Source organism: Bombus vosnesenskii, unplaced genomic scaffold (genome assembly GCF_011952255.1).
Source record: "Bombus vosnesenskii isolate JDL3184/JDL3185 unplaced genomic scaffold, Bvos_JDL3184-5_v1.1 scf7180000013355, whole genome shotgun sequence".
Lineage (NCBI taxonomy): Eukaryota > Metazoa > Arthropoda > Insecta > Hymenoptera > Apidae > Bombus > Bombus vosnesenskii.
In genome coordinates this window covers 972,879-995,855 of record NW_022882990.1, presented here as the reverse complement: position 1 = coordinate 995,855, position 22,977 = coordinate 972,879, and the positions used below count along the sequence as shown (strand labels likewise).

At 31.5% G+C, this 22,977-nt stretch overlaps 1 protein-coding gene across 1 annotated transcript in view; it reads right to left on the bottom strand.

The window, feature by feature from the left end:
* Positions 1-22,977, bottom strand: part of LOC117237065 (histamine H2 receptor-like) — a 362,177-nt gene that overhangs the window by 153,933 nt on the left and 185,267 nt on the right. Inside the window, 1 exon segment of the mRNA XM_033500679.1 lies at positions 4,113-4,147. The gene's annotated coding sequence lies outside the window, so the exon portion shown is untranslated.

Sequence of the window (22,977 nt, the reverse complement as noted above, 5' to 3'; positions counted from 1 at the left end):
CAGCTGATTCAGAAACGATTCTCAGATTGCTCTTGCATGCCAGCGCCCTGGCCGCGCTGAATGCACTCATTCCCGTCAGATCACGAAAGGTAAGCAGGGCCGAGCACGGATAGTACTTGGATGGGTGAACGCCTGGGACTCCGTGTGGCGTTGGCGAAGCGCGGCTCCCCGTGGGTTTCGGGCTTGGGCGCTTGGCGGCTCAGCGCCTCGGGGTCGCCAAGCAGTCCGGTAGGGGAACCGGGCTGCCTGGCACGGCGGCTCCGGCGACGAGGCGGTGTGATGACAATGGACACACCACTCCATCAGCGGTGGTATTAGGCGCGTGGGGGAGGCCCCGTTGCGACGCTCACAGCGGTTCCCGGACCTCTCTCGATCGCAGCCGGGACGGTTATCATGGAGCTTTTTTTAGTCGGTTGGAGTCCGACACTACCACGCCGCTTTCCCCAGAAGCGGCCTGGCGTCCGTGCGGATTTCCTCCACGTAAAATATATATAAAAAAGAAAAAAAAGATTGCTCTTGCATGACGCTTTCGATTCCTTATACGTACAATACACATAATTGTTACGTGTAATTAGAATTCCACGTAACACCATGCACTCTCAATCTTCACGTATATTTCCGGAATCGTTTTCAATTCTAACGTAACCATTTGATCTCATTCCCCTGGTCCTCAATTGTCATTCACGCTGCATTCAGCTTTTCACCTGTATACCTATTCTAGACCATAGCTGTATATGTATAGTTACAGCGTATTTAACCATAAATTGGAAGAATATGTGCATTAATGTTGGAAAGAACATAAAGAAGTAACGAAAATTGTTATTCATACTAATGCGAAATATCAACCAACAGCTACAAAATTGCCTCATTAGATACACGTTCTTGAGTATACTGAAAGAAGTGAGAAACATGCAACATGAAACAGAAAGAAAAGTTCGACAGCTGTTTTAAATGATATATCGTACATTCAAACATAATTATGTTTGGTATCTTTTTTAGTAGAAAAACCTCAGGAAGATTACACTAATAGGATTATAAATGAAGAAAATATAACACTCATATACTAATATAAATGCTTTTCTATTGAAATTTCTCAACACAGTTATGTAGTACCTGCAAACATTTACGTGTTGCAGCATAACGTGCAAATATAACGTTTGCAATTTACTATCAAGGTATGATGATAGAAGTAGCGCTACGTAATTAACCTCTTGCCTTACGATTTAATTTGTGACCACATATGGAACTGTGAGCTGTGAACGAAGTAGCGACTAAATAGTAGTTGGCCTTATTCTGTTATATAGTGGATTTTGTATAAAACACGCACACTTCACTTATTTCACATTTCACACACATATGTATAGAGTGTAAGTAAAAAGTAAATGCAAAAGCCACCGTAGCGTGATTCTACGCCTCTGGATCGACGGAGATTTGTAACAGAAATATCGTCCAAAATTGATTTTAAGCATGATTTTCAAGATCAACATTCTTTTACTGCAGCTTATTCTCCTCGTCATAGAAAAAAATAAATCTCAAAAGAACCACGGGTCGCAAATGCCCCGCTAGAAAAAAATATTAAACTTTTTATAACATTCAAACTAGGAAATGAAATAATGTTTTTATAAATAATAATATTATAATAAAATAACACTCTATAGAAACAAGTTATGTCCAAATCGATCTCCTCATATTATCTAGTGTGCGACGCCAAATTGTTCGGTTTCAGTCCATTGCAAAATCTTGTTTTGTTGTTTCACATTAATAGACACACGTACGTACGTTACATGAATAAATTATTTCATAATTTATGATTTCTATGATTTTACTATATAAATTTGTATCCGTCACAAAACTATAGTAACTATCGCTTCAATGTTGCTCTGTCCAACAACTAATAGATTACGCATCTTTCTATAAAATAAGTTACAATATAACTGTACAATATACAGGGTGGTTGGTAACTGGTGGTACAAGCGGAAAGGAGGTGATTCTTCGCGAAAAAAGAAGTCGAAAATATAGAATAAAATTTTTTTTTTTAATTTTTTCATCGAGACAACGATCTACAGTGAGATCCGTTATAACGAGATGTGATAAAGTGCACGCGTACCAAGCGAAAATTCAAAGTCGATTTTCTCGAAAACAAAGCCTCGAACGAAAAATTTTTATTCTATATTTTCGACTTCTTTTTTCGCGTAGAATCACGCCCTTTCCGCTTGTACCACCAGTTACCAACCACCCTGTATATTATATTTATCCATCCTTATGGTGTAATACTAATCAATCTTTTCGACATTGATGTACCTTATTTCGTATAATAACATAACTCTGAGATCAATGTTGTCAATGCCGAATATAATTTTTTATTTTTTGGTAGATATGTTTATCTACTTTAGTGTACTTACTTGCGGATACATAACGAAGTAATCATCATTTAACCCTATTTGTCTATAAGATATCAGCTTTAACAATTTTTACAGCTTTAACAACAAGATATCAGATTTAACCCTTTTTGTATATAAGATTTATAAATTTCTTCACAACGTGTTATTAATGTATTAAATTTGCTTAACCATACATATTGTGTTAGTCAGGCAATAAATAAATTCTTCTCGTATAGCGGACGAGTTAATAGAATTTACCACTCGAAATAATTATAATCTATCGAATTTATAAAAAAATTTTTAGAACGAGGTTTGTTATATTTGGTTGATCAAATGAATAACATTTTTCAATTTTTTTTTTAATTATGTTTTCTGAAATATCAATGTGACCTTGACGTCTTTACGTGGCAGCGCATATTTTGTTTATTTCTATGTTGTACCAACTATAAAGGAACAAAGATTTGAGAAAATCGACACAAGTTTTGAGATTCTAAACGAAACGATAATTTGTGGGTAAAGCTTTATTTTGAGTAGTAATTTTTATTGACTCACTCTGTGTGCAATCATCGCACTCCAAAACACTTTCCAGTAGTAGAGATATCTGCTATAAAACGGTAATAACAAACGAAAAATAATTGATTCAATATATCATATCAATTAAGAGATGTGATGTAGACAGATATTGATATACATATGTATATACAAGTATTTTAATCGATTTATGGTTACATTACATAAATTTTATAGAAGAACATACATATAAATTTGTACTTAATAAAAGCAGCATTTATTACTTTTTTATGGAATTTTTTATGAAATAAATTTAAATTATCTATTAATACATTTTAAAAGTTTACAACTCTACAGAATAGCCGATCACGGTGAAATATATAATTTGCCAATTTTATCCGCCGGTTTCAACTATCATTGCACGAACATTTTTTTTTAACTTTTAAAACTGCATTTTATCGTGTCAAGATATTTTATACACAGGTACAATGATCATAAGAAACAAGTCATTTTACTTGAAATTTTGTAATTTAATCACATCGTATTAAAAGTAAATACGTTTTCGTAAAATAATCGATTCTTATTTGGTAGAAAAATCATTTTTAATTTATTGTTAATAAGACGATTGAGAAATATGATATTTCATATAATTTACTAGCGTTTAGATATATACGTTGGTATTCGAAATTTTTTTTTTTTTTTTTGAAATGAAAAGCCGCTATTAATTTAACTATTCTCTGTATTTTTATATTTATTACTGATTATTACTTTACTGATGCATAAATTAAAGTATGATAGGGTTTTGCTTTGTTAACATAAAATACAGAATGTTAAATTCTGTAAAATGTTAATATGTATATTATAGCACATAAACACATAAACATAACCATATAAAAAATTTATACACATATAAAAATGGTAAAAAATTCCAAAAATTGAGAGCTCAACATAAAAAGTTGATATTTCTAAAGAAAATTGATTGTAAAAGGAATACATATATGTTCTTTTATGTATCTATACAAATTTTCTGTTACACTTAAAATGTTAATTTTTTAAAGTATTTTTATGCTATTAATGTAGCTTATTTAATCTACCTTAAACACGTGGCTTGCTTTTGTTAGTGGTTCAAAATTATAAAATACTTTATCAATGAAAAAGAAATAAAATGAAAGATGCAGAGTATAAATTCATTCTGTTAAAATGTAGAGAAGTGGAACTTACGTTTACAAGCTGCATGTATTTTAGTACTCCAATATCTGTAACAAAATTAAGGAAAGTATAAATTGTAAATCTATGAATCACACGTCTACATAAATCGTAAGTATGCAAAATTTTACATGATAAATTAATAATAAATACTACCTGTTAAATGTAATTAATGATTATTCTAAACTGTATCAAAATTGTCAGGGCATTAAGGTGTGAATTAAGAGATGAATATTTCAAACTTTCTAATTTTACTCCTATCTTTGTTTCTCATGAAAATTCATCGAATATCAATTAATTGTTAATTGACTCTTTTTATAATTGAATTGTCTTCTTAATTTTAGTTAACATTCATGATCTTCACATTTGAAAAATATTACCAAATATTACTATTTAATTTGTACTCTTTATTTAGTATTTCCAATTTTTAACTTTAACAGACATTTCCAATTATTTTGCGAAATTTGAAAGTGTAAAAGTACAGAATGTATGTAATATACAAAAATATATAAAATATTTAAGGTAAAGTACTCATAACAATATTTGGATGATGAATGAAATAATTTTAATTCTGTTCATAAAAATGTGTCAAATAGCTATTAACCTTTAACAGAAAATATACAGGGTGGTTGGTAAGTGGTGGTACAAGCGGAAAGAGGGTGATTCTACGCGAAAGAAGAAGTCGAAAATATAGAATAAAAATTTTTTTTTTAATTTTTCCATCGAGACTACGATCTACAGTGAGATCCGTTATAACGAGACGTGATAAAGTGCACGCGTACCGAGCGACAATTCAAAGTCGATTTTCTCAAAAACAAAGCCTCAAACGAAAAATTTTTATTCTATATTTTCGACTTCTTTTTTCGCGTAGAATCGCTCCCTTTCCGCTTGTACCACCAGTTACCAATCACCCTGTATATATGTAAGGGTATATTATACATGCAAGCGTATATTGCACACAGTAATACTTTCACGAAGTAATAAATGCAGAGAAACGCAGATTAATTCACAAATATCATATAACATCAAAAGAATATGTTTAAAATTCTTGAAAAAACTGGGAAAGTACAGAATCAGATTTCATTATAAATTTGGTATCATGTTACCTCACTCGTAGAACATGCTGTTTTGATTTGTAGAAAAATCTTGGCAACCGATGTCTTTAAATTATTTACTTTGTCTACATCAATTTGCACTGTTCATCACGTAATCAGATTCTACAAAATGAAAATTAACTTTAATAGTTTCGCCAGTTGTAATTATTCCAGGTTTCTTCGTAGTTTTTTATTAATCATAGATAATATATCATTCAACGTAATAGAAAGTAGATAAACCATTACAAAAAATTCAGATTACAATTTAAAATTGTACCTCGTGCAAAATTTTTTTTTCACATTATCGTCCTGAAATAATATCATGGTATTATAATATTACGTGTAATTACCGTAAAGTATTATTTGATATTGAATAATAATAAATTATTCAATCTTACTTATATGACCTTTAACATTTTTAATTTATATAGCTGTTTAATTTATATGCTGTTACCTATGATAACCCAGTGGTTATTACTTTACTGATATTATATTAATTAAGTGTTAAGATTAGTTATTATTTAAATATTATTTATATTATAAAGCAAGATTTAAGAGTAAGAATTTCGTCTGCTTCATCTAATATTCAACAAATAACATATCTTGAAAGCTAATAATATACATATGTATATTTTTATGTACCAAATCTTAAAATTGCGATAAACAAATTTTAAGTAAACATTCATTTCAATGCTTTAACGCCAAGGAATTAAATTCATTATCTATGCAAACTGCATATTACGGTTTCACTATCAGAAAATAATGCGTGCAGTCTAGAAGGCTGATACCAGATAACGGTTTCAGTACGTTGAACATGTATGCAAATTACGTTCCAGTGAGACTTTTTATTTCATCATACGTTGCATAGAAATAACAGTAGAGTATTACGGACATGTATGTACTTATAAACAGGAGAAGAAGTTGTTGCTAATTAGGTTCTACTTGGCTAATATAAATTTTTTAACTAAAAAAATTTTCTTAAGTACGTAAATAAATAAACCGGTAGATTTATTCAATTATTAATTTTATATTTCTTAATGCTGGATACTACGTATCTTTTGCAAGAAAAAAGGACAATTTATCTATGTATTTTGCTAAAATTCATTTAATAACTTTTAAAAATACAAAAAATCATTCAAATTCTTCAAAAGGTAATGAACCTATAAAATTATTATCAAAGATGGTGCAACTGGTCATTTTGACTGCTTTGGTGATTTCAATGATAAATACGAAATTTTTTACTGCTAGTGCATATTATTAAGAACATAAAAGTAGATGCGGAGCTATAACAGGAAGAGAAGTAAACAATAAAATAACGAAAGGGGTAGTTCGCGATATAAATCGAAAAATTTATTTTGAATATATTAGAAATTCCTTGTGCAATTATAGATAATAATAATATAATAATTATAAAACAATATCCAAAGAAATCATAAAAAAAACTTTAAATACAACGCAAATATTGAAAATTGTCATATAAACGTTGATCTTAAAATATTATTTTTATTGCGAGGTTCCAATTTACGGATTGTAAATATACAAGAAAATATTCTTAAAACAATCATTTAAATAATATATTATTGTATTTGACTAAATTTTTGAATACACGTTATTTTACTTCAATAGATAAATAATCTTTTATTTGATCAATTTAATTATTTAGCTATCGAATGAAATAGCTTTTTTTTAACGATTTATTCGATTTTAACACAAAATAACTTTCCATACCTCATCTCTAAAATAAAAGGTACAGAGCAGTTGAAATTATTGATTCGTTCTTTATTATATTATTATTATTATTTATCTTTATTTCAAATAAACTGTGCTTACGCATATTCCGTATTGCCATTCGCACTTCTACTGATTACGTCACACATACTCTGTTCATATGTTATTGACGTATACTGACCTTTTAACATGTTTCGTAATACCAACATAAATATTCTACAAGTAATGCACAACACATAGAATCGACCTAAAAATTTCATCGTTTATATTCGTCGCTGTTGCTTATACTATCAACGCTCTCGTATTCTCCAACAACCATAAAATCGATCATTTTGGTCATTGAAACAGGTTTGCAGTTGGCCTGTTTTCACCGTTTCGGCAACGCCTAGATACGCAAGTCGCTAGGAAATCGATTTTTCAGTACACGAAACACACTCTGTTCCGCATAAATAACAGAAACGTTTCGGTTATATGAAATTTGCCTCGCTTGTACTTTTGAAATCAGATTTCATGCAGGTGTAAGATTTAGACGGCTGTGAATCGAAGCGTACACGTTTCTCTGTCATTTTCGCTGTTGGCCGGGATATGTTTTCTCCTCGACAGACTAGTAGATAGCAAACGCCTAGAACAGACGTAATAAATTCGCTTGTGTTTTCTTCCTTTTCGCCCGTGGCTCCGTCCACAAATCGTGAATTTAATCGAGAGGTCGTTCAGTTGTCACGATCCTTTGTGTCCCTTGCACAACGCATCGTGCAACAGTATTGCATCCATGGAAAAATCTATTCTTTATCGTTTCTATTATACCAACTGTGAGATTAGATTCGAACATCGCGTACGTATTTGACAATATTTGAATGACTAACGATAAATGGTGATGGATAGTTCGATAGTCTGAGAATTTCTTATAAACTTGCAAATGCAACATTTTTGACGATTAACGATATTCATTATTGTCTATTTCCAATAAATGATTAATCTTTAAACATTATTTTTGAACGCTGCAGTACTCCAAACGTTATAAATAGTGTCATAGTACCCTCCTCGACTAATACATAACACGAAATGCTTCACCAATATTTAATCGAATTGATCTTTATAAGTATGACGTAGGTAAGTTGAAATTAGAATTTTTGCTTCAAACACATCGAAATTCTACTAGAGATTTATACCGTTTCCATTTCGTCGCAGCATTTCGAACAATTTTCCTACCGAAATTAGCTAAGAGATTGTGTAAAAATAGTACATATTCGTAGCAGAAGAAAGTATTATTAGATATTTGTTGATACTTTTTTAAGCGTTGATAATTCCTGAACAGAAAAAAATTAGATGAGAAAAATGAGAATATTCGTGTGTCATATCGGAACATTAGACAGTAAGCCACGTTTCAATTATGTCGTAGATTAATTCCGTGTAACTAAAATTATTTCTTTTTCTTTACGGTTCAATATGTATTTTTCTACCCTCTTCATAATTTTAAAAATATTGCTTGCCGTAATACTAAAATATTATCTGCCTTCTACAAAGCTCCATTTTCATTTTTAGCTTAATTTTGTATTAAAATATTTCCTGTTGATAATTCCTGAACAGAAAAAAGTTAGACGAGAAAAATGAGAATATTCGTGTGTCATATCGGAACATTAGACAGTAAGCCACGTTTCAATTATGTCGTAGATTAATTCCGTGTAACTAAAATTATTTCTTTTTCTTTACGGTTCAATATGTATTTTTCTACCCTCTTCATAATTTTAAAAATATTGCTTGCCGTAATACTAAAATATTATCTGCCTTCTACAAAGCTCCATTTTCATTTTTAGCTTAATTTTGTATTAAAATATTTCCTGTTGATAATTCCTGAACAGAAAAAAGTTAGACGAGAAAAATGAGAATATTCGTGTGTCATATCGGAACATTAGACAGTAAGCCACGTTTCAATTATGTCGTAGATTAATTCCGTGTAACTAAAATTATTTCTTTTTCTTTACGGTTCAATATGTATTTTTCTACCTTCTTCATAATTTTAAAAATATTGCTTGCCGTAATACTAAAATATTATCTGCCTTCTACAAAGCTCCATTTTCATTTTTAGCATAATTTTGTATTAAAATATTTCTCCAGTCATAAAGCAACATTAAAGTCAAGAGACCAACAAGAATGTTCTGATCTCGATTTTTATTACTATAAAAACAGAAGGTGTTTCTCTTACTACATTTTGTTATTTTAATGAATACTCAAAGGTCAATTCATCTATATCAAACGAATCTTCGTCTTAATTTACATTTTTTGGCCAATCTGTCGAATAACTATCTCTTCACCGATTTCCACGCCTCTGATCTTATCAAGGTTGTTATCACAGCCATCATTCTGAATAACATTTTCATATATATAACGCGCTATTATCGGGACTTCCTGTTAAAATTTACAAGAAGTTTCTCTTTCCATTTGGAATTCAGTGACTGGAATTGTTATCATTTTTTCCTTTACCTATACATCGCTATGCCATATATAGGAGGACATTAAAAACAATCCTGTTAACATTTATAAGATTGTTTTTAATATCCTCCTATATATGGCATAGCGATGTATAGGTAAAGGAAAAAATGATAACAATTCCAGTCACTGAATTCCAAATGGAAAGAGGTAGATACGCTTAACCTGTAAGAGATGGCAGCTTGTGTAAGCTAGCCGCGTTATACGTATGTATGCACGTATGTATGTGTTTGTCACAAAGTAAATATATGATACATATATGATAATTTGGCAACTTAGACCGAGCACTCGTTATCTGTTAGAAAAAATTCTTTGGAACGATGACCTTGACAATATATTTAAAGGGCGTCGAAATCGGTGGGGAGGTAGCTATTTGATAAATTCACCCAATTTTTAATAACAAAAAATTTGCTTGCTATAGATATCAGTTACACAAGTTATCAACTTTGTTATGAATAAAAAGACATGTACTTTTGTAATCAATTAGATATACGCAGACACATTTACAAGCAACTAAACATCATAATAGCTAAATATTTTGAAAGAATCAGAGTAATAAGATTCGTCAATTACATCTAAACAAACAACATTCGTAGTCTTTACTAAAGTCGACGCTTAAGACCAAAGAAACTCTGAACTAAGTTGCATCGTAAGCTAGCCTTAAACTAATCCTAAACAAACTTGCAACTAACTATAATCCTAACAGCATGGCACGCTTCAAACGTGTCTTTCTATCTTAGGGGCTAAAACCAGTCAACAATTAAATTTACGTCGCTCTTAATCACAGCCCAACGAGGACGTATCAATCATTATAGCTTGCATCAGAGAGTTTCAGTGTTAAATTAGCTTAATGCAAATAAAATTGGTTTTATTTATTGTATGCCTCTTGTTTTCGTCGAATCACAAAGGACGGTTGAGAAACGTAATCGGATTCTCTCGCAAATGCGTTAAAACAATACGAACCTTTTTTGCAAAGTCTCTGTACAAGTTTCGCTGATATAATCTCACGTATACATTTAAAATTAATCGTTTCGCTGAATCGGATTTAAATAACTTTCTTTTTGCCTTTTAAGCAGTGCTTAATACTTAAATACGTAAGCTCATTGCTAGGAGGTCTCCGTACATAAGAGCATTAATAATAATAGATACTATAACATTGTTAAAACGTCGTATGTATGATATTGTAAATGATATTAAGACAAAATTGAATGAATTGTGCGTGTGTACAAACTAGCTCTTTATGTCTTTAACCCCTCAACCTACGATTTACGTTCGAGAATTTTGGGCTGAGAACGTAAACAAGATATTACACAGGGTGGTCGATAACTGGTGGTACAAGCGGAAAGGGGGTGATTTCATGCGAAAAAAGAAGTCGAAAATATAGAATAAAAATTTTTCGTTCGAGGCTTTGTTTTCGAGAAAATCGACTTTGAATTGTCGCTCGGTACGCGTGCACTTTATCACGTCTCGTTATAACGGATCTCACTGTAGATCGTTGTCACGATTGACGTTTCTTTTTTAATTTTAAAAATTTTTAAATTTTTAAATTTTTATTCTATATTTTCGACTTCTTTTTTCGCGTAGAATCACCCCCTTTCCGCTTGCACCACCAGTTATCAACCACCCTGTATACTATCTATATACATAGATATATAGACCGCCAACTTTAATATATACATAGATAGTATATATTAGTATAGTTAGTATAAATATGTACATAGTGTATGCATATTCAATATCTTTCAATATTAAAATTTAACGAATTTCGAAATATTTTTCGTAATAATAAATTATATACTATTAAAAGTCGAAACTATTTGAAGGAATTCATTCGTGAAAAAGACGAAAACTTGTTCAAAAAAAATGCTTGTGAAGCTACCCAAAAAGTGACAAGATATAAGTAAAGAAAACAGTATAACTTGGATTAGTCAATTCGGAAGATTCATTTAAATTCTTATTTTTTCATTTTTCTTACACTTGGCTACGGATATTTCAATTTATCTAATAATTTGTTAAGCAATACTATTTCTGCTTTGTTAGAGGAATATACAATTTACTTAAATAAGTACGACAATAATTATATTCCAAGTTTGTATTAAATCAAATATAGAATCTTTTGATGGAAGATTAAGATACATAAATGTAACAACAGTATAAACCACTATGGCGAAAGAGATACAGCGTTTCGTTAGAGCAATCTGGGTCATTCTGTTTCCAGATGATACTTACGACTAATCCATAAATCAACCCTGCTTGAGTAGTATGCAAGTTTCTGTTCCAGTTACATAAATAATTTTGTCGCCTTCGTTTCTTACATGAAAGCAAATGCAATTAAAGGTCTTGTACTACAATAAGAAGTGATCTCTGTATTCTTCATTAGAAAGACATGTCAAGTTCGCTGCCAGGCAGTTTGTACAGGCTTCGGGGCTTTCGTGATAGTGTTTGCTAATGCGTGCTATTTCTTATTTAACATGTAATGTTCCAGTGTTTATCGATTTGTATGTTCAGTATACAAGTCTATAAGATTCTTTGTAGTATTTTGTTCTACCATCTTCTAATAATCTTGAACCCCTTAACCTACGATTTACGTTCGAGAATGCCCGTAATATTTACGTTTGGCCCGATCATCGTACTACGGGCTATGCCCGTAGTTGTGGTTAAGGGGTTGATAAATAGACTGTGATTGTTTTATGCAGTTTTATAGTTTTATGAAAGCAGTTAGAGAAATGGAACCTATATATAGAGATTTGTTCCACTTATAAATAACGTAATGAATACATTGCTTTAGACATTTTATATATTTTTGTACATTATATACATTCCTATTAGATAAAAGTATTTTTTATGCCTGATTTATTAATTAATATTACAAAAATAAACAAGTTTTTAATTGTGTACTTGCTATTATCGATTCTTCTCCTCTTTCTCTTTGTATGTTTGTAAACGTATAGTAAAATTTATAATATTTATTTATATTTATGTTATTGCCAATGAATTACATAGTAGGTAATTTCCTCTTATCATCGGTATTTTAATTTTCTTTTTTTTATGACGGTATATGACACCATGCTTTAATGAACTTTCTCCTGTAAATCACGTTTTTATCTTTGATCTTAATTAACTGAATTCTGGATTCCAATAAAAAAAAATGAATTGTGAAATTATATTATGAAAATAAATGATGTCAATTCGTTTATACATATATTTACGTATAGCAAGTATAAAAATCAAAGTAAAAATATTCAAACTTTTAATTTATTATCCAATAATTTGAGAGTATAATATTCTTTTCATTTTTTTGTATCGTTTATTAATTAATTAAATTAAATTTCTCTCTCTCTCTCTCTCTCTTTCCTCCTTCTCCTCATCCTCCTCCCTGTTGTCAACCGTTTTAATAATAGAAATATATTTGTTTTCTATGTTCCTTCTAAGGGAGGTATAATGTACTAAAATAAAAACCAATTTTGCTGAAAATAAATTCATTTATCATTTAATTAGTTAATTACGTTGTAAAGTACAACATTGTTTACATACATACATTTTATAACATCAAATCTAATTATATTTTGTTTAAAAACAATATTTACTACCTGAATATAATAAAATACAAGCAACGATGGTAATACTCCTTCGTTCATAAATATGTTTCTTTATATCAACCACGATTCAAGTCGAAATTCCTTTTCAACGTTTTATTAATTTCGAATTAATTTCAATTTACATGCTTTATAACACGATAAATCTATTTTCATTAATTAAACTCGTTTAGCTCGAAATGGACTGAACTTGTACTTCTTTACCCACAATTACCTCTTTCTTGAACACGTTTGATGCTTCAGACGTGAAAATAAGTAAAATTAATTCAAATTATTGCACACGCTATAACGTCAAATTGCCTGGAAATTGTACGTGGCTTTAGTAACGGTAATATTTTACTCCAAATGAAGAACAACGTAGGTGTGCTCGCATAAATTTTATACCGAGTTTCAGTGAAATTACCCAGGAAAGTTAACAATTACAAAATACTAATAAACTTTTGAGCGCAAAATGGCACTACTATATGTATACCATGTACATTTCAGTATACTGCTAAGCATCTAAAGCTAAATATGGAAATTGTTAAATGTACGTGAAAATTAAAAATAGATAGTACAATAGTTTCTATTCAAATAATAAAAAAGTTTCATGGTTACGACTAAAAAGTTGCTTCGTTAATTCCATTATATAGATTTAGATTTAGTAATAATTTTATAACTTTTTTATCTAATTAATCTTTCATTAAGAAACATTTTTCAGTTATGGAACTGTGTTAATATGAAATGATGAGATAAATTATTCAGATGAAATAAAATTGTACAAACTACAAATTTTAATCTTCATAATTCAGATTAAATAGTATTCATATATTTAGAAAATGTTTAAAAGTGTAAAACATTTCCACAGACAGATACAATCGTTCTAAACAAAAACAACAAATTAATCCAAAACGTAAACTTTTAATGTTCAAAAATATTTTTTAATCTAATGTTTTTATTAGAAGATAAAAACAAAGAAAAACGAAAGGAATCTGTTCATGAAATTAATGTAAATTGATAAAAATCTAAAGATAACTTTTTTTGTGTAAATAATTATTACTGTAAAATTTATCTCGATATATATAAAAATAAAAACAAGATGACAATAGAATGTAAACCTACATTTCTACGTTAGGATAAAACAATAATAATAAAGGAAGTATAATAACGAACGTTTATTTATTCAGATCTGGAGATCCTATCATTAGCAAAATTAATGATTTACCAAATCCATCAATTCTAAATTATAAAAGTTATAAATACAAAGAAATTTATAAAAAAGACACGAGCAAATTACAATTGAATTATACAACGAATTTGACTGTTATTAATTTATAAATCTGAAAAATTTCATTCTATTCAAATTATTAATATTAATAAAAATTTCATTGCGTGTATTAACAAAATAGGAGATTCTGCAATCCTTAAACGATAGATTATTAACTAATTGTAATGTGTAATTTCGACGGCATATAGATAGATTTTTAATAAATTCCTTAGAATTCCTTCTTTTTCGCAATTACATATTCCAACTTGATTCCTCGATGAAATTTATAATTTTGAAAACTTCCACTTTCACGACACGCGTTTAAGTTAAATCATTAACACAGTCGAACATTTTATTTTGCCCGCAATTACATCCTTGCCGGAGGCTAGACGAGCGGTTCGCGACTGGAACGTTATAACGGGTACATTCGAGAAATCACAGATGCTCTTGCCCGCACCAATTATCGCACTCGCGATGCACGGAGTGGCTTTCTCGTCGGTTCTACAATCGTGACAGTCCAACCGAGCAATTTCTCCGAAATAATTATCTCAAACTATCTGGAACGTTTCTCGGTGACCTAACACGATGACTCGAGGGAGAGCAGCAGCTCTTTCGCTTTCGAACAAAGCTCGGTTCTCGATTGGTGAGAGAAAACACGCAACAAAAAGATGCTCTGCAACTACACTGCTGCCGAGTAACTATACTAATAAAGCATTTACCCGGCGTTGTCCGGTAAAAGAAGGCGGGTGCTACTTAAACGAGAGTGCTAGCTCCGTTAATTAGCCGTTAGAAAGTGGCTCAAAGGCGTCATTTCGTTTGAGTAGCGTCACCCTAGTGTGTCGGCGAGCAACTCGAGCGAAAACTCGAGCTTCTTCGGGTACAGGCCCGCTCGATACCTCGGCGCAGAGGATTCAAAGCTGTACAGAGACGCTCGTTAAACCTTCTCCTTCTCAACGACTAGTATCTTTGCTAAGTAGAAAACGTAAACGGCGTAGATCGGTTGAAAACGCTTTCTGGTTATTTAAACCGGCTGCTTAGAGATCGCACTCATTTCCGCTTCGTAAATAATTAGGATTCCTCTTTTGATAATACCAGACAGGGCTTCTGTGGTGCAGAAGGAAATTTCAAGGAAGATAATAAGCTGGAAATGCTCCAGCTTTCGTCTATAGGTCTTGCTGGAATTAATTTCTTTGTCTGCGGTCTGTCGAAACTTTAATGTTTTAGATTGCGCTTTGTATTTCGAATTTGCCCGATGACTTGAAATTATTGCACCAGCATCCTCTTGCACAAGATCATTCCCTTGTTCGACTATTTATTGTAATCAGAAATTACTATTCTTAAGTTATATCTCCTTCCTCAATTATTTTATATCAAAATACTTCTTTTTGACCGCCAAGTGACATAAAAGTCGGAAAAGTAACAAAAATGAATTTATCACGTTTTTCCTGTACGGGGAAAGTATATTTTTATTTGTGCGTTTATATAGTTTGAGTCAATAGGAATTGCTAACTGACATAACTCGTTGTCTATTGACTTTCTAAAAAATGTTTAAAATGAAATTTATTGTATTCGAGCAAACTTATCGGATGAATGCATCTTGATGTTTCGATGCCCTACATTGTCTGAAATATCAAGCTGATCTTGAGTTTCTTGTATAACAATATTTTATATAACCACAAAAGGAAACGAAAATTTATGGTAATAAATAAGTGAGTAACGTTGTTGCTATATATATGGAAGGTATATTACGTACACATTTAATACATTAGACTTTCATTTAGATATTTAACTTCATTAAATTGGCAGTATTAATAAAATTAGACAGTATAATACCTATAGAATCTGGTAAATATTATTAATATTTAGAATATTATAATACATAATATGTAAAATTTAATAAATATCACCATTATGATAACTTCTGACTTGGAAAATTTTGTTAATATCGTTAGTTCTGTTTTGCAAGAGAATTACAGACTTTCTACGTTGGTAAATACACGGCTTCATGTACAAATTGTGTTATACAGGGTGGTTGGTAACTGGTGGTACAAGCGGAAAGGGGGTGATTCTACGCGAAAAAAGAAGTCGAAAATATAGAATAAAAATTTTTTTTTTTTTTAATTTTTCCATCGAGACAACGATCTACAGTGAGACCCGTTATATCGAGACGCGATAAAGTGCACGCGTATCGAGCGAAAATTCAAAGTCGATTTTCTCGAAAACAAAGCCTCAAACGAAAAATTTGTTTTCTATATTTTTGACTTCTTTTTTCGCGTAGAATCACCCCCATTCCGTTTGTACCACCAGTTACCAACCACCCTGTAGATTTTGTTTTTACCATGTTATAGTCTCACGTGAAATAGATTAGAGGATCTGTATAATTTATACAATTCACTCGTAAAATTTCCCTTAATTTAATACCTGATTCGTTACTGCTATGTAATGTATGTAAGATAATTTATTAATACCGACAATATGTCTTGTAAAATTTCATTAATAGTGAAGAAAATTGAATTAGCAGGGAAAAATGAACGGAACAGTTCGCTTTGATGAAACGATGGTTTCGACAAACAAGGAATCATATTTGGAATCTCGATTCACTAATCGGATCACGTCTTCTTGTTCTTTTAACAAGTTTCTTCAGAAATAAGATCGATTTCGGATTTTTATGTTTTGTTTTCACGCTACTTGAAAGCTTCTTATTTGTCGAAGATGAAAGGAAAACCGGAGCCTTCCCTTTGCAATTTTGGGAGAGTTCTCTAATGCTTTAGCCTAGATTCTATCATAGTCGTAATTAAGCAATTGTTGTCATTCGATCTGATCGTAATTGTTCGAGATTTGTGATAGCGAAATTGGGCTCGAGGTGACAACTGGTCGCCGAACGTAGCCACGGTCACGGGATGAATGTCTTTCCTGACGAAGGTGTGGAGCGGTTGTATGGTTCTCCCTAGAAATGTGGTTGTGATGGCATACGGCCTCAAGAACGGGCCTGGCCACATGAGATTGTACTTTGGAGGTGTCGATATAATGGGACACACGTTGTATTGATAATTAACCTCCAGACAGAAACTGCCTAGCAACGGCGATTGGAACCTTCTCGATGCTTCCAACGAGCATATAACAAACAAAATGCAATCGTACAGCGAGAAAGATTTCCATCAGATTATTATTCGTGTGATCGCCTTGGAAAGTGACACATCGAACAGTTTACCGAGCGTCTTAGCAATCGTATTTTTATGCCTAAAATTATTCTACGAATAGTAAAGAGTTATCCCGTTGACCGTGGATTCGTTTGAACCCAAGTACATTGTTAATTATTCGTTAAACTTATTATTCGTTAAACCTATTTATTCGTTAATCTTATTATTCGTTAAACTCAATATTCATTATACTTTGTAAAAGCCTTGTATATACGCGTAAATATAATCTCTGTTTTGTAAAACGATGGCTGATTCAAACGAAGAATCGTTAGGCGCCCTAAATTCTAATGTTAACCCGACATATTGATGTTTCAATCGTCCTTAATCACGTAAGTTTAAAACGATAAATTGGACGATGAAGAATTTAAAGAATTTAATATGTGAATGTTAGGTACTTATTTGAAGAAAAGTATTCGTCAAACACTTAATCAGTTATTTTTGACGAGTATACTCGTCGTGAAGGAATGGCAATATTTTCTAATAAAATTAAAATCAAAATTTTAAAAGTTCGATAGATAATATTTAACTGATACCAAAAATTTAGATAACAATTTTAAACGATTATTGCAAAAGCACAAAATTTAAGCATAGTGTCAATAGCTGTTATGTACAGTTGCATAATAAGTTAATTAAATCATACAAATTGTGTAGAGCTACATGAAAATGCAATAATCAGAAAACCATAAAAATTTAATCTTCTGTTACATAATATTCGCTCGTAGCCACTTATTTCGTTATATTTACGAAAGGAAGAACAGCGAATTACTACGTTCAGCGAACAAATATTTCTAAGTACGTAAATAACTTTAAGGAATCGTGCGATTTGATAAGAGAAATCCGTCGATAAGTGGTAAAAACGCCGATGATAGAAGAGAATGGTTTTACTGAAGAACATGGTCGTATTTATCTGAGTAAGGCTTCTGCTATCCAGTATAGTATGTAATGTACATAGGTACTTTTCACGTAACATACACCCGTTTAATTAGATTACGTGCTTAGGAAGATCGTATTTTCCGATTAACCGAGCTACGCTTTTTCTCTAAATCGATTTCCTGATGAAATTCAGCAATTTGCGCTAAGTATCTCTTGGAATCTCAAGATTAATGTCTTATTCCATTGAACTTTTGAGAAAAAAGAACGTACAAAAAGATTTGGAATAAAACTTTTTCATTTTTAAAATATCGCAAATTTTAGATTATAAAACATACCTAGCCCTTTTTTATTTTCAATTATTTTATCATGTTAAACATATAATTTATTATTTAAATTGTAATTTTAGTTCTAATACGATCTTCTATCAATTTATCTCTACCCTATTAATTACCTCTCCCCCAATTGTAGAAATATTTATATTGTAGGAAATAAAATCGTATTATAAAATATGTACATCTACAGTTACGAGCGAAGTCCGCAAAGCGCGTGCCAACAGAGTAGGCTTTGTTGAGGCAACGTCAACATTATACACAGCTATCTAACAAAAGTCCAAGGAAACACATAGTTGAGTAGGAAATATAAGATGTACGAGTAAAATTGACGTTGTTCATCACTGAGTGAACAGCGTCGTTTTTTTGTCAGGTTTGCGGCGAGTATTGTGGATAATAATAAATCCATGTGGGCAGCGCTACGCTAAGTTGTTCCTATTTTATTCATCTCAGTCATATCGTTCCTTTCGAAACAAAGAAAATATCAATTAATGGAAGTATATGTAAGATGTCATACAATCAATTCCAATTTCGTATTTTTAGTTAAAAGTACTTAACGCAACAGTATGTTACGTAACAGGTACTTAAGTTGCGTTATACATTAAGTTGCATTTCATTTATCCATAAGACTTTCATAATTTTTATGCACCTGTAAGGAATTCAAATACGCAAAGATACATAAAAAATCGGAAGTAAAATACCAATTGCAATGTTTACTAAGTGAAACAGGTTTCTGCTTGGGTTTGTGCTAGGCTTCATCTCTTTAGTGATACTCGTAGAAATATAAATGTGCATAAATATCAACAACAGTAAAAGTCAACTTTCAATCCCTAGAAAATAATACGTAATTCTAAAAATCAGCTATTTACAACAATCAACAACTCGCAACCAATTAAAGAAGAACGAAGAGTATGCAATAGCTCGAAACGCGCAAACATTCTACTTCATTTCCCTCTCCTAATCGCCTCGTTAAAAACACTTCAATTCTTCAAGCAGTCAATCGAAGCAAAAAGGATCATCAACGTTTTCCAAACAGTGAACTCTCGCCCCGACGCCTGTCCTTTTCGTCCCTCGTTGTAACTACGGAGAAAAAGTGGCTAGCAAGTTCGCATGCGCGCAAAAAGCCATTCACGCCAGTCATCATACGCGAGCGTAATTAAAAAAGTACCTTAGCAACGGCGGCAAGTTTTTTCTCGGAACTTTCCTCGCTTCGTAAACGGAGCCTGAGCGTTTCCGACCGAACTCTCGAGAGTCGAAAGCGTCGGAACTCCAACTTCTGTGAATCACGGCGACGCAATTAGGTCGAACGCCGCCATCTCGTGGAACGAGCCACGACATGATGGCCAACATTCGAAGAAATGGGGAAAAACAACGTGCATCTTGCCAGAGCGGTACGCTCGGCTGCGTTTTCACAGATTCACGCGAATCTTCGTAAAACGGGAAGGCTCGAAAGCCTTCGACGTACGAATGTGTGTTGTTCGCTGTGTGTGCGTCGTACTTTGTTCAGCGGATGAAAGACGAATATGAGACGAGAATGCACTGGAGAAAGGAAGAAAAGAAAAGGAGACGCGTGCCGAGTGTGGACAGTAGTCGCAGGAGAAGAAGAGGCTGACAGAGTGGATTGTTGGAAGTGTGGTTTAATCCTAGAACTTCTGAAGCGTGAGCCGCCATGAGGAGGAGTATAGTGGTTGCTTGCACGTTGAATATGAGCTTCCTTTTGCGTATTCTTTCTGTAAAAGAGAATTGTTTATTGAAGAAAAGTTTTTGAAAAATTTGAATCTGTATATTTTCTAGAAAAAGTTACAAAGATATTTACGTTGAACTGAAAAGAGAACTGTTTTTTTAAATATATTTTATACACTGGCTATGAAAAGTATTTATTATGGCAGCTATGTGTTTATCATGTGCTAGCTGTGTGTTTTCAAGCTCGACTTTCTCGAAGATAGAGCCACCTATTGGTAATTTTGTTATTCTTGACCGTCCACGGTGCATAGAACCTCATTAAAAATCGCTTTATTAGCAAATGATACGATAATTGGAATATAAATTTTGAAACCATCACTTCATCTAGCATTGCATTTTTAAACAATTTATTATATTCGAATTACGATTATTACACAATATTTACTTTTTCTCTTTATTTATATTTATTGTGTATCTGTATACTTCTTTTAGAAACAACAATGTTAATTAAATTTCTAGAACTTTATATTATAATAATATAATAAATATGTATTTTATACCAAAAGCAATCCTTGTGTCAGTTTAGCAAATCTCAATCGTTGTTGTTCATTGAATCTTCAATTATCCACTTTGAATTGAATCTTCAATTATTCACTTTAAAATGTCTTCTCCACAAGCAGCAATTTTAGAGATTACAAAATTTAGTTTAATAATAGTTTAGTAACACTCAGATGAAAAGCTAAATAACGTCAGGCGCAATTATATGTACTCATAAGATTAATATCAATTATAGCGTAATTTACATATTGTAGATAATTTTTTAACGAAGACACTCAATCAGATAAAGTCTGCCAAATTATTCTTGTCATTTGTTCTTAATAATTAAATCGAGTTACGTACTTATTATTTGATAATTTATGGAAGCAATAAATAAATTATGCTCCATTGTCAACTCCGATTTTAATTGCATATTACCTACTCAATATAATTCTTGAACTTAAACCCTGTCACTTTGGTAATGGCTATTAAAATCAGATATTACGGAACATAATTGTGGAAGCCAGTATAGAATAACATTATTCAACGCAATAAGAAAAATATAAGTAGATACAGGTATTCCTAACAAATTAACTGAAACTATTTTTTGTTGATACATTTTAGATAGGTATATTATTCCTAAAATATTACGTTACATTACCTACTTTTTAGATACTCATTTATTACTTCGCAAAGTATTCGAACACTCTAAATACTTCACAAAGGATATAATCTAACAAACACGAAGATGGTACCCCACTGGGGGTAGCCACCCACATGTTATATTATTATACCACTAAGCTACAATATTTTACCAAATGTCCTACTGGACAAATTGTATGATTTAAATAAATAAATAAAAAAAACTTTAAATACTTCAATTACTTTAAAAATTAATAGTACAAATTTTATACAAATTATGAAAATGAAGAATATGAATTTTACATATATACTCGTCATTGTATTTGAACATTAAACTGTATTAGCGTGTATCGATAATAGATAAGTTTTTACTTCATAAAGTTTACGTAACATGATAATTATAATCAACATGAGCGTAGTACTGAAAAGTATTTTTTACGACGATTACAGTCGATATTAATAGTTACAAACCATGCCATGAATGAGAACTAATAACCATCAGGGACAAGAGAATGAAATATTATTGATTAATTAATTTATGTACACTTTCTATCTGTCTCGTGCATATTACGTTATTTTCAAGCTTTCCGTTACTGTTGGTTGTTCGACAGATCCGCGACAACTACGCATGACAATACGTTTCACTAACAAGAGTTGCGAACGTGATCGGTTTCCATATTCAAACCTCGTAACCACACGTAAATTTCGTTTCATGGCTAACGATGCACGTTCCATTTTTCCACCGTGGCTTGAAAAATAATAAAAAGCCTTCGAAAGCAGCAAAAATCACGTTTACGTTGGTTGCCATACCATACGATGTATTTACCATTAAGACCGCGTTGTTAGCAGATATCAAGGTCCCTTCCTAACGTAATTATGTTTTGCTTATTTTTCAAAAGATTGGATTATACGGGTACGTGTAAGGTGTCTAAAGCTGAATTTTTCAAATTTTATGGACTGGTATCTAGATATCAGCTCAAGTGGCATCGTAAAGCTTCAGACACGAAACGTGCAACTAAAAAATGGAAAATGAAGAAAATGGGTGCGTTATAAAAGTTAAGAGATATCTAAACATCTAAAAATTAAATGCTTTCCATGGAAATTATCAAAAGAGAATAAGAATTATCTTACGAAAATTATTCTTTGGGATCAAATGATATTGAGATAAAATGAAATGATTGTCTCAGTTAAACTAGTTAAACAATAATTTTAGGATAGTACGAAATATATGTGTAAAAAGTATTCTGAAATAGAATTATATATTTATGCAGAAAAAAATATATGTATATATATATATATGAAAGTCGAAACTCATTACTTTTTATAAATATTTAAAGTTAGAATTTTTCTTAGGTAGTTCAACCATTATTGGACTGATTAAACAATAAATTTTATATAAACGTCTTTTTAATAAGGTTAATATGTAATTACGTTTATAGAAACGGAAAGTAATAGTTATGTGAAT